At 45.2% G+C, this 20448-nt stretch overlaps 1 protein-coding gene across 5 annotated transcripts in view; it reads right to left on the bottom strand.

Annotated features, from left to right (window-relative positions):
* The window catches only part of TP63 (tumor protein p63), a 151565-nt gene that overhangs the window by 20154 nt on the left and 110963 nt on the right, over positions 1 to 20448 (bottom strand). The window lies entirely within an intron of this gene.

Here is a 20448-nt window from a genome sequence, read left to right as displayed (position 1 = left end):
CGGCATCCTGTAATCCTGGAAGCACTCAAAACCACAGACATAAGAGTGCTTCATCCTGTTTTCTAAGAAGCCCTCCTACTGCTGCAGAGGGATTAAATAAAAACATCAACCTTGGAACTGAACAGTACTTGAAAACAAGACCTTGATCAATTTGGGAGTTATACCAAATCTGACATTTCATCCATCTTTTAAAATCATCTCCTACATCTACTGAACATCTCTGTAGCAATCCCCTCACTTCTGAACTCAAATCATTATATCCAAAAATGAGGCAAATGGAATCCAGTATTTTATTTTTCAAAGACCAGAAGAGTTGAACAGCCCAAAGACCAGCCCACAGTGACCATAACCTAGAGCATAACCCAGCAGCTGGCTCCAAAAGGAAGGCTGTGACCATGCAACGAGCACTTGGAACAGAACAAGATGCTCTTATTCACTGTGCTAATTTGGAGCATATTAGATTTCGCTTAAGATGTTCCCCACAACAACAGTAAACTAACACAGCATTTTCATGGAGTGTGTTCACATCTGGAAACCTTAACTCAGCAAAACATCAAGGCTGAAGTTGGCAGTTTCTTTTCAAAATCCCTCACCAAAATAAAGGCATCTGCTTAGCAGGGAGGATGGCAAGGGAAGTCCCAATTGGTTTGGTACTGTACAACCTAAACACATTTTCCTGGCTATTACCCATGAAGGAGACTCTCCAGTCTCCCTTCCTGTACAAGGCTGTTCCAAAACACAGCAGGTTTTTCAGATCCCTACTCCAGAGGCATTCAGTCATTTATGACTGCAGAGCTCTCCCTGTAACAACCTAACCCACAGGAATTGCTGGCATTTCCCCATCTCCTGTGTCCTCAGTTCTTGCAGATAAAGAAAAGTGAAAGCCCAAAGGTGTTTGTTTCCTCACAGGAAAAGGTCTATAGCAGCCATGGGCCAATAGAGCCCTGTTCCCAGCTGTTCAAACACAGCAGTGACAGGTTCATGCTGGCCAGGAGCACTCTGTGGCCATGGACCCCACTGGGACGGGGAGAGCCAGCGCATGCAAAGGTGGGTGGCAGATGATGCAGCAGGAAAAGGATTAGCTAGTGATAGTCGGGGATTATTTGCATTCCAGAGTGTACACACTCCTAACATAGGAAAAACCAAACTTGCAAGAGACACTGGGTAGGAGAGAGGGATTAAACATAAGCCAAGCCAGACACTTCCCTCCTCACTCAACACCATCCTGCCATGTGGCAGAGAAGATGCTACAGGTATTTAAGATACAAAAAAAAAAATAAAATATATATTTCTTTAAAATGCAAAGGCCAAATTGTGCAATGTATTTTACGTGCCTGCAGGCCAGAGATTAAACCCACAGAGGATTTACCCAGCCTGCGGAAACGGGGAACATGCCAAACAATTACAAAAAAAAGGTTGCGAAACACATCTAGATGGTGATTTGTATCATACATCTTTTAAGCCTGAAATTCCTTATTGTTTTTTAATTAAAAAGCAATTCCTTACTGAAGGTAAGAGTGAGCTCACCATGTTGTCTTTCCATCTCAAGAGGAAGAAAAATAATCACTTATATTTAAAAAGGAAGAAAACCCGTAAAGCATTGTTTCCTTCAACACATCAATTTGCTCATAGCACTGTGAAGGTTTCAAGGACAGAAAGCTTCAAAAATCTCAAAAAGCCAACTAATCACCTCGATGCCTTGACATCACTGAAGCATAAAGAATTGGGCACCCAAAGGTGATGGGCTGAAATGCAAGCATAAATACTGAAGAGCAGTGGTGCACAGAAGGCATGGCATACGTGTCCAGTGTCTGCAGGCATCCAGAGAATTAACAAATGGAAGGAGATACACACCCTCAGTTACCGATCAGGACTCATGGTGCTGACTGTAATTTGATGTATAGGATCTTCAAAGACAGAAAGCTGGGGTTATAACAAAGGGGAAAACCAAAAATCACTGCTTTCCAAAGGACTGCGATGTACCCAAAACCAGCACGAATACTGAGGCTCGTGATCAAACAGCCCAGCCCTTCCGTGAGCAGAGAAAGGGATCTGCTTTTCAGCCACCCTTTGGCACCCCAACTGTTGGACCCCTTGGGCTACAATTAGCAAGGAAGGCATTAGACCTACACTCTAAATTCACAGAAAGCAAACAGCCAAGAGCTAATGGGTTATGATGAACAAGCCCATCCAACAAAGAAACACAGGGCAGACTCAAGAGCTGCAGGTTCCAGCCAACAACATGAACTTGGCATGTCAGGAAAGGAGGGTAACCAGGAGCCCACCTCTGCCTCGGAGCACAGTCAGGACATGGGAAGATTTAGTGACAGTGCCCAGCAGAGTCAAAAGAGGCAACAGGGGCTGAGCTGCCTTTTTGTCACCTGACTGCAAGAGGAGTTCAAGCCTCACAGGCATTGCACAGGCTTGGGGACGTGGCACAGAGCCATGATTTCACATCTACCCCAGGCACAGCCGCCTGTGAGTGTGTAATCACTGAAGGGACAGTCATTTAACACCGGCGTAAATCTGTCCATGGGGTACCTGCTGTCAGACAGAGACGGGCTTGAGTTTCCCACCCCGCCAACTTTGCTGCAACCAGGAGTAACCTGATGCACAGCCATTTACTGGCATAAATAGATGCCAACAACTAGGTCATAGTGACTTCGTCCTGGATCAGTGATAATCACTATATCCACAGAGCAAGACAGGATATTGTATATAGATTTCAAAGCAAAGGCACTTCAGAAAGAAAACCCGAGGCAGAAGCTGTTTGTGCACTCAGATAGTGCCTGAAAGCAAGGATCACCCTCGTGGCACAGGTGCTGCTCCTCAGTGGTCCCACACCACCCCCCCCTGCAGGAGGTGACAGTCCCCCCGCTCACCATTTTGCTGCGAACTGACACTTGTTGAGTGGGTATGATTGTGAGCAATTCCCAGAAATCCAAAACATGACTATTAATCAACATACTTGAGCAGGAAAACTAAATTAATTAGGAGTACCAATATAAAAAATTAGTTTGACCAGACAAACAAGTCTATCAGTTAACAAGATAACAACCATTATCTAGCAGTAGGAACAAAGGTTGTGCCAACAGCCTGAGGAGTGCAACACCACTTCCACCAGAGTACAGACCTGAAAGCCATTTAAAACAAAAGAGCTGAGCCTGGAAATGTGTTATCTACTCAAGAGGGAGAGGAAAGAGCTTTGGCTAGGACTTTTCTTTGGAGTTCGACTGCTGCCTGTCAGGAATTTAGCTTTTTGCTTAATAATACATTTTAAAATGAAAGATACAAACGTTGCAGCGCCTGCAGCTCTGCTCTCCCCACCTGCCTGTGCAGACATACTGTATTACCCACTCTAGGCATTCTGGCTGGTAATTCAGTATCACAAACTCGCCAGCTACCATCAGGCAACACCTGTCTGATTTCTCAGTAAGCCCCTTCTACTGAAGGTGTGTCAACAAAGGGTTGAAAAGCAAAACCAAAACACTTCTTGACTTTCAAATGGAGAATTTTTGCTAGAAAGGACTGTAGTCTCCTGAAAGGAAGTGGTCAATGCAATACAAGTCATAATAGCTTTTTACAGAGTGCTCAATTCCTCTGCAAAACTCTTGAAGCAGTGAAATCCCCCAAACACTACTTTCGAAATCTACCTCTAATATCTGTTTTACCATCTGATCCAGCAGAGGGATTACGGCTCCTAAATCTTTAAAAGGAGTGGGGTTCAGTCAGCTCTACAAATGCTGACGGATGTCAGCTTGAAGGTGATCCCAGAGGTTGGCTTAAGGCATGACAGCTCCCTGAGCCCCTCCTGCTCAGATCAACAGGTCTTTCAAATCTTTTGCAAGCTTCTTTCAAGCAGTCATGTTTTAGTTCAACTCAGTTAACTAGATTCATTTTACCTGATGTTTTCAAAGCTGTCAATCAGCTATGCTTTCTCCCCTACCAAACTAACTCCCTATGAAGGGGGAAAAAAAAAAGAACAGGTTAAAAGAGTGAGAATGGAATAGCTACCTGCAGCAAAGTATTCACAGGTGAAAACAAGGAGAGTCACAAAGAAATAGAAAAAATTTGAACATGTTTTAATTATTTAGAAGAACAAAAGGCAGTGTTTTGTTCTCCTAAAGAAAGGAGAAAGAAAGGTAGAAAGAAAGGTAGAAAGGAAGCTACCAACTAAGAACAAAAAGTAAAATTTACACGACCACCTTAAACACTTTTGCTATGCTTGACCATGATTTAACTTTTATTTTACAAAAAACTGCTGGGAGCGTGTGGGGCCACATCAGAAACACACATGTGCACATGCACACACACTCTAGGAACCAACTTGTACCCAGAGGACACTCAGTGAAGAGGAGCTGTCCCAGGAGTGCTGCACACATGGACCTCTCCTTCCAGATTTAACCTTCAGCTCAGCATAACCTTAACCACATGGCTTGTGAACGGACTTGTTGCAGCTTCTGTCTGAAGTCCTCTGTCCCAACGGGCTCCAGAGAAAAGTGGACAGCTTGCTGATAGTGGGCACAGCTGGCATTCAAACCAAGGATGGGCACGGCCAACAGGTCCAATGACACAGATCCACCAAGTATGGCAGCAACCCCCAGCCACACAGCCCCGGGCACCAGGGAGACAGGCATGCCTGAGAGCATCCCACATCGTGCAGTGCCCCGGAGCATGGGAGCAGAAGGGGATGCTGATGCAGCCCCACCAGTGCTTTGCAGGCATTTACCAAATTTCTCCACCCCGGGGCAAAGGAAAAACCATGTCACACTCTTTTTCCCTCTTGAAGAAGGGCAGTGAATCACCCAAGGGCGTTCGCCTTTGCAAAGACTTAGACTTCATTTTCCCCTGGGGCTCTTCTGCCCCCTCCCCGTCCCCACCGCCTCGCCAGGCGCGCACGAACGGTGCTGATGAGTTATTAAAATCCTTCCTCCGAGCGCTTTTCCCCGGGAGCCGCAGCCAAAGGCCGCCTGTTGCCACCTGTCAGTCGCGGGGATTAATTACCTGCGCCGGGCGGGGAGCGGCACATTCCTGCTGGCCTCGCCCGCCGGGATGTTGACATCAGGCAGGTGGGCCCCGCGTCCCCCGGGCCGCCCGCGCCGAGGGGGGACGCGAGCCCCGGCAGCGGCGCGCACCGCGCGGGGCAGCGCTGAGGGGCAGCGGCGCACCGGGCCTGAGCGCGGGGAGCCCCGCGGCGGGCGGCACTCCCCGCGCCGGCAGCCGCTGCGCCTTGCACACCTTCGCGAAAAAATAAATATATGGGTGCGCGCGTGTGTGCTGACCTGCTTAGGTAAACGGGGAAGGGGAGGGGTGGCAGGGAGGAGAGCGCAGAAACGTAGCCTGCGGACAGGGATTCAGGGCCCGGGCCCGCCGCGGAGCCGCTCCCCGGCCGCGGGCGCCGCGGGGCGCGGCCCCCCGGGCCCCTGCGCTGCGCCACCGCAGGGCAGCGAGAGGGGGAACAGCAGCTCTGCCCCTCTGGCAGAGGCACAGCCGCCTCTCGCCTTGGCAGCCTGACAGCTCCGCGCTCCCCCGCCCCGCAGGAGCGCCCTGCCCTGTGAGCAGCACTCCCGCCCGCAAACACACCCTGACTCGGAGGGCAGGATGGAAAGGGGACATGCACACCCGGCAGTGCTATAGAAGACCCCCTGAAATTCCCAAAAACACCGAACTGAGAGCATCTGCTAGATTCTCGCCTCTTTAGGATAATAAAGATAATTCCTTCATATGACAATATTCAGCATCTCACTTGAGGCTCCACAGGGGTTTTAATTCAAAACTACCTCTACCTAACACTGTCAGCAAAGCCACGATAACAACAGAAGTAACACTGATAATTTCCCATACTGCTTTTGCACTATGAAACTATTGTAACTGTGAAAACTTTACATATGTGGGCTTTTACATTTCAGTTTCATATCTACAGACTTACTTCATCAACAAACAAAAACCTCTCGAGGTTCAACTTGGAAATCATTTTAAAAACAAACAATAACAACAAAAAAGAATCAACTGAAAAGTATCCTGTATCAAGAGAAAAAAAACTCAAATGGAAAACTTCAGAGGCAAGCTTTACATATTTTTTGATACGAAGTGATGGGTGTAAAGGAAGGCTTTACTCTTTGGTTTTGTGAGTTCTCTTCCTCTGCTAGTCTATTATTTAAATATTTTTGAAATTAATTTATTTAAAAACCAATATCATGAGACTCCTGCCTTAGCTTGTGCAGCCAGCTCACACACTGCTTGTGTATTGTGTCCAGTTTCTCTGCCAGTTTCTAAACTTTAGGAGTAGCAAACAAGTTTCAGATGCTATCAATGTCTAATAATTTACATTTCCAACAGATTGCTTTGCAGCAGAAATTTTGTGAGGTAGAAGTATGAAATGAGAGCAAATCTGGTGAAAGGCAAGCTGATCTGCTCCTGAACATCTTCCTCGATGATACATCTGCCAGCAACTTCTCCACTATGAATGCACAACAAATAAGCAACCTATTTGCCTATCACAGAAAATACAACATTAAGAAACATACACTATTGCAGGTTCACTCATTCTACCCAAACTCACCCACACTCACCTACGTGTTAAATTCCAGCAGAATAGTGAGGGATGATCAGTGTTAGTCTAAATAATTACTTAAAACTGGATCTGGAAAGCATCCACTTCAATTATTAATTAGTAAGCCAACAAAATTCAACAGCAAAATTTTTAATCATTACAGTGATTGCCAAAGCAGCTTTGTGGATAACTCCATTGCATTTCTTTCCTCCTTCTACAGGCCTACTACTCTCAAAGACACGTGGCTACTTCACATCATCCTAGCAAGAGGGTAACCCACTGCTAACAAAGCACTACACTGGAGTTACAAATATTTGCAGCTCTATAAAATACACACACCTGCTTGCAGGTAATGCAAGTGAGTGGACAGTACACATATGACCACAAGTTTGCCTACATGAAACTAAGTTGATTGTATGACCTCAAGTGGCAGAGCAGCTGAACACTGCAACAGCAACATAACCAGCAATAGTCCTTCCAGGCAATTCTACTCATTACACCAGAATGCATACTCCAATGCTGCAGGCAAAAACCTCCAGGACTTGATTTAGTAAAAAAATCTTCAGGATATGCCTAACTTTTGGTAGCACTGTTAACCAGTGCCTGCTCAAGTGAGTGTGCCTCTGTGTAAGGGAATTTGTGAGCTCAAACCTGAATTTAAGACCTGATTCAACCTGTATTTTATTGAAAATCTGATTTCTGTTATAAAGAACTCCAGAAATGAACTGAAAAAAACATATTCAGGCTCCCAACAACAAGCCCACCCCACCACGTACTGCTCCTGACTCGTCTACCTTGGCCTCTGATACTGAGCACCAGAACCTGTTCGGCTCATGGACTACTTTAAGTAAAGTCCAGGTTGGCCATTTCAAACCTCCTCCTAGATTGCTCTGGGGGATTCAACTTTCTTACAGTCATCTGTCCCAGGCTCAGCCAAAGAGGAAAGCTGCTGTGTGTTTCCTATTAGCCTCCCAGATCTCATTTGTTTCAAGTTCTCATGTTGCAGCATGCTCCATCCTACCAGCCAAACTCCAAAAACTCTCATCAGCTAGAGGAAACATCATCTGGAGTAACCAGACACCAATTTTTAGTGCATCTCCCTGTCACTTTTGTCCCCTGCTGAAAGTCAAAGGGTGATGAACTCAACCATGAGGGAAGAAGCACAGCAATACATAAAGGTTGCTCAATTAAGACAAAGTAAACAGCAAAGCAAAAATCCCAAATCTCTCCAAAATTAGTCTGCTCCCACCAATTCTAACCTGGTTTCAAAAAACATGAGTCAGCAGTAGAAGTCCCAGACAATCAGGTCAGATCTTGCAGCCCCACAGAGAGTAGGCAGAGGCTTTGGGTCCTCTGCAATTTGTGACACAGCCACAGATTCAGGTAGCTCCACACCAGCTAAAGATCAGGGGAAGAAGCAGAGTACAAGCAAATGCCCAATATAAGATGTTAGCACAAAATTCCTTTTAGTTCCTTCACGTGCAAATAAGGGGATTTCATTAATAACTCAGAGGAAAGTGAATAAGTCACTCGTACAGTATCTGTTACACCAGAGGGAAGCCAAGCTGGACAAGAAAACTCATTAAAAAAAAAAAAAAAAAACAAACAACAAAGTTGGTCTGGCAATATAGTCTTTTCAATCAGCAACATCCTAAGCCTGCACATTAGTGTCAGAGTCAGTCCCAGAACTATCAGGCACTCTGCCACAGACTGCACCAGCCATTCAACACCCTGGAAAGCAGGACACTTTACTAGATGGTGACAGATTTCCACCCAAATTCTGGCTCATGCCAAAGGACTAGCCTACTTGTAAAATAGCACAGGGTCAGCACACTGTGAGAGTAAGAGTATTTACGTCAAATACTGGCCCATCTTCCTAGCTGGGGCACGTACAGGGTCACAGGAGATGCAAACCAGTCTTTGCACATTCATTCTGATACAGGAAAGAAAACAATTCCAAGCTAAAAACAGGTTTAATGTCTTATGACCTCTCATACTAAAAACCTTTGCCCAGATACGTTTTCTATCCTATTTGTTCTTTCTTGACTTAGGTTTCCGATTCAATGTACTTTACAAAAAGGGCAAATAATCCCTGAAGAACTTCACATACAAATAATTTGTATTTTTTTCCTTGCCTTCCTACAGTGCTACGGCTGTTGTGCTGCGATCAAGTGCAGGACTGCTACCGGACTGTTTCTGGAGTGGGGAACTGGCCAATGCACCCCATGAAACAGGACTGGTAGCTAACTGGGAGGCCAAGGGGTGACCAACCAAATCAGTAAATGAGTGCTCTTCTGGATGTGCCCTCTCAACAAAGACCAAATGGCTCAGATGGATAAAGGTGATCCCCTTTCTCCTACTCACTTTGCTTCCCCTCCTGTTTATTCCACCTGAGGGAAGGTGTGGATACCTCTCCACTTCATCCTTCTAATAGACTATTAATCACACCAATGGGAGGCAATGGAAAGGAAGACAGAAAGTATTAAATCTGACAGGCTCTCAAAGTGGCAATGCCAGTGAAATGCATCATTAAGGTGAGTAATTTTCCTGTTTACTTCATAGGCTCTGAGCCCCCCCGCTCCTTCCTCCCTGCCTAGATGTGGGCAGGACCCATCAAGGCAAAGCTTTGGAAGCAAGCAGCAGCGTCCCCAATTTCTACATAAATGCTGCAGGCCAAAGAGCAAAGGCAAGTTCCAACTGAGTCCTTGACAGTAATCAAGCACTGCGGCGCCTCTGGTCTTGTCTTGTGCATACCTTGCAAGTAGCATCATGTCTTCCCAGGGAGATTTCACTGGCACAGCACGCAAGCGCCTTGTTCCTTGGCTTCTATCTCAGAAAAAGAAAGTCCTGAAAACACACACACCCACCCCTGCTTTTCTGCTCCAAGGGAGACCATTTCCCTCTAAATCGTCAGTGTACTGTTAGAAGCCCCTTGAGAACAAATTTATGAATTTGCCAGAAATCTCTTTTGTTCTTGTGCAGAAAGGATAGTGCCAGACCCTTGCCAAAGGATAATGCCAGACCCTGGCATTGAGTCTTCTCTGTTAACGTCCAGGAAACTATTCTGAGTCAGATCTTATTACATTTTAAACTAAGCGCAAGTACCAGCAAGTCTCTTCCATGATAACAGCCAGGGCCTGTCCCATTTCCTGATCACATTACGCTCAACTTCCAGAATTACATCTATGCAAATATTGTTCTCCTGCTTGTCGAGCATTTCATTGATAATTAAACTGAAAAGCCAGCAAAGCTTTTCTGGCCAGGATGGTGAGCAAGGCAACAAACTCACACAGACACCAAGCAGGAACCAATGTTCTTCCTATCTATGAAGACCAGCAGAAAAGGGCCCTCTCCTTCTCCTAGACAATACAGAATCCAGACCGAACCAAACCATTTCTGCAAACATCCCTCTGCTTTCTGGAATTACTGACCCAATGAGGCCACACTATAGATCTGAGTCACAGTGAAAACATAAGGATTAGGAAAGACAAAAATTACACCTAACTGAGCAAGTCATAGTTTTACTGAGAACATAAAGATGCAGTAACTCAGATCTTAGTTAGGTCAATAAAGCATGACAGCAGCTCCAGAATATTTAGGATGAATGGTGACTAAGTCAAACCTTTAAACCTTTTATTCATACAATTAAGCTTTGGGGATGAATGGCAAGAAAGTCAACTATTACTTGCATTTGCAGAGTTCTGAGATCTGTGTTTTACCCAGATCCTCCTCCTTCTCAGCCTTCTCCTTCCATCCTCAATGACCTAGCTAAGCACAGTCCTTGAGTCAACTCATGTGGTTTCTCCTGAGCCTACTTTCAAAGTCAAGACATGATTCAGCAAGGTGTTTAAGCAGATGCCTACCTTTAAGGTTGGGAGCAGCCTTGCTGACTCCAACAGAACCCAAGAGATTTCACTGGGAATATTCACGTGCTAGAGGTTATGCACTCACTCAAGTGCCTTACTGAACTGAGACCTTGATTTTCCTACGTACCGTGGGAAACAATTCATCAAGTTCCATGCTGAGGAACACAGCAGAGCTGCTGCAGCAGCCATCAGGACATTCCCTGCTCAAAAACACAGCACCTTGCCTTCAGCCAGCCAGTGAGGTCAATGCTGTGGCATCTTCTCTACTAGGAAGATCAACAAGCCCATACCAGGTTTGGGGTACTCCTTCATTCTGCCTCATACTCCCTGGAGCTGTACAACTGCAGCAAAGGGAAGAAAGCTGTTCCACAGAGCAACACTTAGAAAGGGATGAGGGCTTGCAATGAGTTCGGGAAATGTTAGCAGCAGTCCATCATGCCCCTCAGAGAAATAACTAATCTTGAGTTTTGCATCTCCTGCCCCCTAAGAATAGAATGTAAAACCACATCCCAGTGGACATGCAAGCCAAAGGGAATTGTGCAGGAACATGCCACAGAAGAAATGGAAGGCTTGAACACAGCAAAGTCCAGATCTCTGATTTTTAGGCTGCTTTGAAATTTCAGCAAGTGTATAAAGAAAGCTTGCATGGACCTGGATGCACTTCACAGGCAGATCTACAAAAGCCTACTAGGTAAACTCCAGAGGAATGACTACCCAAATAAGCCATGACATAGTAACAGATCTATAAATTATTGGAAGTAGATTACATCAAGTCTCTCAATACCTAGCAATTGATTTATTTCACTTGGTAGCAAAGATAATAATGCCATCTGCATGATCTAACTGGAAATATAACAGGAATGAAAGTGGATTTTAGATGCAAATCCTTGCAACCACAACCTGAAGACAGCTTTCCAAGGAAAACACCAAACAGCCCTTTGTCCCTGCAGACCTCACTACTCTGCACTGCTTCATTTGCAAACTGCAAGCTCTGAAGACCCCAAGCAACAGATGCTTTGTGAGAAGACCTAGCCCATTCAAAGCAAGACTGCTTTCCCAACCTAAAAGCAGTCTTTGTTACTGGATAACAATGAGAACAGGAATAGTTCCCTGGGAAACATAATTTTAAAGTCAGATTTCCCAACTAACCACACCCAATTAGTAAGTAATGCCATGTTTTTGAGTGATTGTGGAATCCCAGCAGATTTTTTACCAGTTTCAATTTTGTGATTTTCTCTATTGCCACAACAACAACAAAAAAAGGAAACAAAACCCTCTCATGGTCTTATATAGGTGGCAGGTAACAAACGGCAAGCCCCTTCCTCACTAAAAAGGAGTAAAACAAAATGGAACAAAACAAGACAGATTGCAACATCAGAAGTTATTCACTCACACTGTCTGGCACTCCCATTTTCCTTACAGCTCATATGTGGTGCATCAGAGAAAGGTGCAAAGTCTCCATGGGCAGAACAGGCTGTTGCCCTGCACCATGCTGTGTAGATGAATTCCTGCCCTAGCAGAAAGCAAGCTTTGTTCTGAGATAGCTACCATGAATCTCATAAGCCCGCACCACTGCAAGTGCTATCAAGGGTAACACTTCAAAGCATCCCTTTATCAGCTCTGAATGTAATGCTATCCAAATGAAAAGGCAGGAGAAGGGCTGGGACTAACACTAGCAAGCCGTTTGCAAGTGTAGCCCATTGAAGACAATCAACTGGAATCAAAGAAGTCAAGGACTTGGAACCTGCACAAATTCACTGGCTCTCTAGAATTTTACCAGCCACTATGTAGAGGAAGACACCATTAAACAATCAAGTCTTTCTGTTCACCAGTTTCTCAACTGAACAACAGAAAAAATTCACAGGGGAGTAAACATTTAGCTCTCCAGCTGCAGACAGCAAAGCACCAGGATGCAGAAAGACCCTAAATAGGATCAGAGATACTACAAAACACACAACAAGCATGTGACCATGCTACTGCTATGATGGACACCAGTTCACTATTGTGTATTGCAAGCCTCCTTCGCACAAAGCATTGGGCTAGAAGAAAAAAAAAAAAAAAGTTTTATGAAATGTAGAGGCAACAGATTCAAACACTCCAGAGGGAGGCATGTGAGAAGAAGGAAGCTGGTTAGGGAGGAGAAGCCCCAGCCACAGCACACCATCTACCTGACCCTGAAGGACACCAAGGAACAGAGAGGCCCAGATAGGCTGTAACTGTTGCCATGTATTTCGTATTTAAATGCAATTTGTTTAATCTCAAGTTGGATTCAACCATCAAAGGCTCTCTCCTGTAGCACACTGACAGTTCACTCTAAATCTCTGCACCTTTAATCCTTTAATTAGCCAAGAAAAATGCAATCTCAACTCTTCTACCAACCTAAGCTAATTTTCTGCATGAAGCTTCCAACTCCTGTAGGTTACAGGTTTTAGCTGCTCTTGTAGCCAAGGGGAAAAATACTAAACAAAACACACACACCCCCAACACCCCATTCCCACACAGGCTGATGTGTGCTTCTCCAAGGAGCAAGCTCCTTGAAAATCCCAACAAGAGGAACCCATTTTCCCATTGCAATAGTGGGCTGGGAGGCATAATTACATCACCCAATTCAGATAAGGAGCCAACAGAGGTTTCTGGGAGCAAGGCAATGTTTGCACACGGCAGGGATAAAACTGGTGTGTTAAGCCAATGCTTGGCTAAGAGAGGGCCATTAATGGCTTCAGCCGTCTTTCTCAGTGATTTTGGAATGGGAGCTCCTAAGCAAGCAAACACAACCCCAGACAGTCAATCACTTTGGAAACTCCCTCCAGAAGAAGATTTCTCCAGAGATGACCCCTGCTGTTTCTCAAAAGTGTCACAGCAACCCAGCTCTGAAGGAAGAAATGGAAGACTGCATAAGCCACCAGAGCATCAGGACAGAGACCCATTTGGGCAGCTTGAAATACATTTCAGGCACTTCATGTAGCCCCAGCAAGAGCAAACTCAAGGAAGGACAAGAGGGCTACCCAAATTCTTCCTGTCTGAAGCCCTAAGCACACTGGAGTGAGGTATAATCTGCACCTGAACACAACCCTGACTGTCTCTCCAGGTCAGGATAAGTTTTGCAGGGCAAGGCAAAAGCAAACAGTGCTCCTGCTCAAGGCATGGTCCTGGTGCAGCTACAGGGACTGCTGGCTGGTCACATGCTGACCCCATGTGTGACATGCAGGAGAAGTTCAGGCACAGCAAGCCATCCCTGCACAGCCCCTACACCATCCTACTGGCTCCGGCACATTGCAGCTGGAATGACCCTGCCCATTGCTGCAGCACTACACAGACACAGCACATCTTTCTAGGCACAGCCTGCATGTCCATGCAGCACTGCTTGGAGCCCAAGGCCGTGCCTCCCATGTGTGTTTATCTGCCAAGTGTGGACAAGCTGTAGGAGGCCTTCCTGGTAGCTGGCCAGGTAACACATATAAACAGCAGCACCAAGAGTCAGCAGGGATTTGACAAGGGCATGAAGACTTGGGAGAAAGAATAACCTCCCTCTGAAGAGCCAATGCAAAGTGGAAGAGCCCTGTCGATATCAAAGGCAGAGGACAGGTATATGTGCATCTTGCTATTCTTTAATTTGCTTCTGTGTTGAGGTCTTGACAAAGATGACTAGGGCTGCCCCACTTACAAAAGCACTTTTGGTGAAGTCACAGCAGGATTTGGTTTGACAAAAGGGGAGAAAAAAAACTCAACAGTGTACTGGTTTTAAGCACTAGCAAAATACTACCCAGGTAGTACTACAACCCTATCTCTACCTAGAGCAGACCACTTGAAATGCATGCCCCTTTCCTCTGAAAGGATTTTAGAGGCACTGTGTTCACACTGTCCACCTGAACCAGCCCAAATCAGTTCTCTCATCTCCTCAGCAAGGAATTCAGCCTATTAGACAACCAAAAAGATCTGACTAACAATTGCTACATTCCACTGACAACAAATCCCAGTCACACACAGTCTGCACCTTCAACACCCACATGAGCTACACGTGCAAACCAGAAATACAGCTGCACATACATCTCTGGGGTTGTCTTACAAAAAAATAAAAAACCCAAACCAATGCAGAGCTCAATATGATGATGAGAACCATCAGTGCAATGATAAGAGAACCTCAGCATGAGAGCCTCTATTGCCAGCCTCACCACTCCAGCCACTCCTGAGTCATGTAACAGTTCTCCGCTGCCACAGGCCTTCAGAGGTATTTCAAATGCATAATTAAAGGCAGGAAAATGAGCTCTGCAAGCTGCCGTTGCAAGATGCTCATGCTACATTCAGTTCTGACAGGACAAAGAGGATGGGAGTAGCTGGCAAGGAGCTTTGGACTGGGAAGCTGAATTCCAGGGTCCAGGCAGGCAGCCTGGTAACTGAATCTCTGCACTGTCTTTGATCAAATGTATTACAGAACATCCTTCCACCAACAGTCCTCAGGGTGAGTACAGAAAAGTAGCAAACAGTTAGCGGATTTGCTCCAGGTCACAAAGCAAGCTCATCTCACAGCACCAAGATGAGTAGAGATTTTTCTCTTTTAAGAAAAAAAAAAAAAAAAAAAAAAAAAAGGAAAAACTGTTCTGTGCTCAAAAAGCAGCTAATCAGATTATTAAAGTGCTTTAAAAGTTTAATGAAGAAATCAAGGCTATTAAGCAAACATTCAGCTTGATGTCTCTTTTCCTTCTTACCCACCCTTCCTCAATGCATTCAAAACCTCTTTTTGCTATGGTATAACATGTTTGAACAGGTACTGAGATACAAACAAGTCTTGGCCCCATCTCATACAGAATGGATTGGTTGCAGATGTTCTCCTGCAAGCTACATCTTGCCTCCTGCAAGAGCATTCATCTCCAAAACACATCATTTCACCTAGTTTGCCTGAAGCCAAAACTCAAAGGTTATTTAATTTTTAATATTTTTTTTTATTAACTCTAACATACCTACAGCTGTGCAAGCAAAACCCCATCTGGTTTTTCAAGGCACAAAGAGGTGAGCAACTAAGTTTAGATAAAAGTAAAAAAGATGGGGCAGTCATCTTTCTGCTCACCTCTGCAGGAGCCAACAGCAGTGTCAAGGGTGCAATAAAACAAAAAACCTGCTATATTTCAGAGAAGCCTGACATATTTCACTATCTTCCTAGGACAAGTCAGACATGAGCTCATACAGTGGCAGGTGAGTCAGTGACGAGTCAGACGAGCTCCTTAATTAAGCTTTAGGGGCAGATGAACCCTCGAAGGTGTAATCAGATTGGTATGGCCAGTGGAAAAAGGGAAAACAAAACAAAAAAAAAAAAAAAAAAACAAGAAAAACATTTTAAAAGGCTGAGTGAACTGCTACACCCTTGCTGAGCCATGCTGGAAAGGCTGAAGGCAGCAAGCTGCCCCGAGACCCCAGCACGCAGGAATAGCTGGCCATCCTGCACCACTCCCAGGCAGCCAGCACCTGCCTGTGTGCTCAGTTCTGCTCCTCCAGGGAGAAGAGAAATGCTGACTTCCCCAGCAAGCAGGTCACACTGGGGTCACACTGTGGACACAGTGCCATCCCAGGGGGTCCAGTGTAAGGGGCACCCCAGGAGCTCCCTGCTCAGAGGCAAGGGTTGCCAACAGCTCTGACCCATGTGGTGGAGAGGGAAGAGGTCACGAGGCAGTCATTCCCAATCACTAACAGAATCAATCCTGGCCAAGCCATTTATCAACATGTAACATGCTACCCAAGCCATCTTCCTTAAGAGAAAGGTCCCCGTGAATTCTGTGTTTTGGAAGCTTCTCTGAAATTAGCTGCAAAACACGCATCGGCATCGGAGTATCAGTGCACTGAAACAAAATAGCACCATTAAACAGATTGAGATCAGCAGGGTGACTAACAGCATCAGAGCATTTTTGTTTCTTGACACCAGACATGCAGCATGGAAATTGTTTTCTTCCAGCACGTGTCCCAGCAAATTCATCCTGGAACTTGTCTCGCCTATGTAGCTGCTCTTCCTGTGCTGCAGCGCTCCCTTTGAATGCCAGCAGCATCAGCACAACCCAGCTCTCCCCATCTTTATCTTGCACAGATCAGTCTGCTGAAAAACAAACCCAGAAAGACAGACTCCAACCTCAAGAGGTATGGCAAAGGAAATGGGCAAAAATGACTCAGAAGTCAGCACACAAAGGGAATGCCAAATAAAGGTCAAATTTATGAATTCCTTGTAGAAGCTATTGCAAAGCAATCAGTTCACATGCTTTGTCCTCGTCAAACCTTACAGAACTAATGATAACACTTCTGAAGATTTTCCTAGGGCCTCACCATTTTCTTTCTGAGTGCCAATACCATAAGAGGTTTTAGTACGATATCTAGAAGTGCACAGACTCCTTTTTGTTGAAGTCCTGCTTGCTCATATGCCTACAAGAATTCACCAAGTATGGGTCTAAAAAAATGACTAAGAATGAGTTGTATGAGAAATTTGCAGGAGAAGAGATGGGAGACAAGGAACTCATTGCAAAACCAGCCACCACCCTGCTGATTAACGAAGAGGGATCATTCAGTGCTCAGACACTGGACAAACATCTCATGGGAAGACTCTTTCTCTCCCACCCATGGCAATGCTGATGCACAAATGCAGACAGAGTGGATGCACTGCCTGCCCTGCTGCTGGCTCTGCAAACACCCTTCAGGCTGGGCACCAAGCCCAGTGGCACCACTCACATCCCTTCTCCATGGGAATCCCTTCCAGCCCTGCCTTTTAAGGGGTGTCCAAGGAGCTCTAGGTGAAGGTCAGATAGTAAACCTGGGCTCATTTTCTCCCACTGCAAGGTCAGGAGGGAGGCAGCTCCCAACCACAGCTCACACAGTTGAGCTAATGAGCCCCGACAAGTGGCAAGGCGAGTTTGTTAAGGCTCAGCACCACAGCTAACACAGCACTGGTACAGCCCTGTGCTCTGCCTACAGAACAGGAACAGGTTTTCCCTCTAGCCACAGCCCCCAAATGGCCTGTGTGTCAGGAATTCTCACACCTGGCAGGCCCACTGCGGGTAAAGCTCAGTATCTCAAGCAGGGGAAGCAATAACCCAAGCGGTTTTAGCCTGAAGACACGTTTCAGTTGCCTCAAAAGTTAGTCTGTAGAAAGACTCTGATGTCCTGTAAACAAAGCAAAATAAGAGGCCTGAAAGCTAAAGCTAGTGATAGCAAGCAGCAGTGTCCAGTTGCCCCCCTTGGGCATCTCACATCAGGGGTCTAAGTGTTTTACAGCATGGGATCACAGTTCTGTATTTGAGGGTGGGTATGTGGAAGGGGGAGGAGGGGGAGCAGAGGCAGAGGGAATGACTTGCACAATGTTACCCAGATCACATCTAAATCACAGGGCAGGAGCAGCTCCGAGGCTGGGCTGGGAGCCAACAGCCAGGCAGTGCTGCTCCTGAGCTGGGCATCTCCTCTCCCAGGAGGAGAGCACGGTGCACCCCAGGGCACAAAACATGCAGGGAGGAGAGCCCCGGGGCAGCATGGCCATCATGGCTAATGGGGAAAACAACAGGGCCATAAAGTGTAGACCCAAGTCCTGTCATTTGTTTAGGAAAGCCAGGTCAGCCTTCAGGTGCTGTTTTCCTGTTTCCTCTAACACATTTTTCACCTTTCCACAAAGCTGAATTTAGATGGACTTCAGCAGCTAACACATATCAGCAGACCATAAAACACTGCTTCCTATCAGACATGTAACATTTTGGTCTGTTAAGAAAACTCTCACAGAATACATTTAAAAATAAATAAAACAAAACAAATGAGGGAGAAGTAGCACTCTCCTCCTGCGGCTCCACCAAGTTTTGTTCCAATGTTTAAGTGTTATCTCGAACAACTGGAAATGGTAACGTTTGTATCAGTACTCAGGTCTATTTGCAAGAGGATCTAAGCTCTTACTTGAGTAGCTATCCTGCTGTGTTTACAAAAACAAATCTGACACACCTGCACACAGCAAAACCTCATGAAAAGACTCCCATTGCATAATAAAGTTCATACTCTTTCTATACAGAAACCATTCCTACTCAGGACACTTCTTTTTAAAACTAAGTAGGAATTTCTTCATAGCATATGGCTTGCCAAGCACTGCAGCTAAACCCTCAGTACACAGAGCATCACCAATGCAACACAGAATTATTCTCGCTTCAGCACACCTCCAAACTGCTCTGTACAGAGAGTTGGCAGGGACACAATATCTATGACAAATGCAGTATTTCAGCTGACCTAAAGAAAGGAATGATCATCTCCAAGGGCGGTCTTTGTCTATATGGTGAGCAATACCTCTTGCATCAGCCTCCCTGAAAAAATTTACCCAAAAGCAACTTATTCAACAGCCACTCAAGTAGTTTTTGCACATTTTTTTTTTTTTTTGGTAGGGTTGAAATATCTTCTAACAGTGCTCAGTTAGAAGTTGAAGTTACACACATCAATGGTGTGGGGGAAACTGGCGACCTTTTAGGAAACCCTCCTTGCCCTGGAGCTGCTGCCTCCCTTCTGGGCCAGCAGCCCTGACCTTTGGGGAGGTAAGGAGGCAACTGTGCTGATGCCTCCCGCAGCTCTGCCAGGCTGCTTTGCATGCCTAGTACTTGTGAAATCCAGGAGAGCTCAGCAGCTTTTACATGCCAGCCCAGAGGTAGTCCCAGTGGTGAATGCTACCAAAAAAAAAAAAAAAAACCCACAAAAAAAACCAACCAAACAAACAACAACAACACCCCCAAAAAAACCAATCAAACAAAAGAAAAACACCAAAAAACTAAAGCATAAAAAAAAATCTATTCCAAAAGCTGCTGATTTGGAAATTTTGGCACTTCTGGCGCTTCGGTTTCCCTTCTCTAAAATGGCGACTCCACTCCTGATTTGCCTACCAAGCAAAGGTGTTTGCTGATTAGGGAAGTAATGTTTGTGCAGCACTTTGAAGATTTAAAGTACTACATTAATCCTACATGTTGTTCTCAGTACAAGCCAATTTTTAACTAAGAGGAGGAAAAAAAAAATAAAAAAGAAAAGCTGATTTAAATAGTGACCCTCCCCTACTTCAAGATGTTCAGTCATCTCCCAGCATCAGCTATTCTTATCTGTAGATGTTTTTTTAACCCTTCCTTCTCACAGTTCTCAGAAACCACAAGTCTCATTTAGCTTTTATTTGGAAAATGGCTTCTTTCCAGGCTGTGGCTGTTTCTTGTAAAGTTAATTCCTTTGGTAATACTGCTGGAGGCACATTGGTATGTTTGGTGTGTGTATGTACACATACATATTTTCCCCCTTTTCACACGGTGTTGTTTTTATATATGTGTAGTGAAAGATACCTAATCCAGGATTATGATTCTCTTTATTCCTTTCTCATGAAAGTAGGTGGGGCTTTTTTTTGTGCAAGTTGCACTGATGAAAATTATGTTTAATTATGCTTTTTCCTCTCCACATAGACAAAAAAAAGTCTCCTTAAAAACCCAAGAAGTTTCTTGCACCTAGTTTTTCCCCTTTGAGTTTTCCTTCAAAAATAGCTAAAACCTTAAAATGAATTTTATGAAGAAGAAAAAATTTATGATGCCAGTAAAACTAGAAATTGCTTGTACAAAACAGCAGAGGGATCTTCTGCCCCAGTGGGGGACACAACCCCTCCCCATCCAATATTCTAATGCCTCATGGTTTTTCACTTGCAGATCCCAGGAGTAGTGTAGTAGTAGTAGTGAGCTCTAACTCATCTCCAGTTACAGTGGGAGGGAAGCAGCCACAAACATTGCAACCAAGATTAAATCCTAGTAGGGAGAGGAGGTCATTCACACCATCTGATGCTTTCTCCCAGCAGGACAGGCATGCTGGGTGCCCCACACTGACTGTGCAGTTTGAAGAACACGCTCAAAGCGGGAAACCCAAATTTTCAGTTCCCGCTGCTGACAAATACCAGTTCATACAGTAAGTAAATAACTTCCCTTCTCATCCTTCCTTGGCACCACTAGGTTGCACGGGGTACAGACTGTCCCCACAGTTCAGCTCTGTCACCATGGAGGACACTGGTCT

Source organism: Anomalospiza imberbis, chromosome 10, assembly GCF_031753505.1.
Source record: "Anomalospiza imberbis isolate Cuckoo-Finch-1a 21T00152 chromosome 10, ASM3175350v1, whole genome shotgun sequence".
NCBI classification, from domain to species: domain Eukaryota; kingdom Metazoa; phylum Chordata; class Aves; order Passeriformes; family Viduidae; genus Anomalospiza; species Anomalospiza imberbis.
Note: the sequence above shows the minus strand (reverse complement) of the source record. Positions and strands in the feature narration are given on the sequence as shown.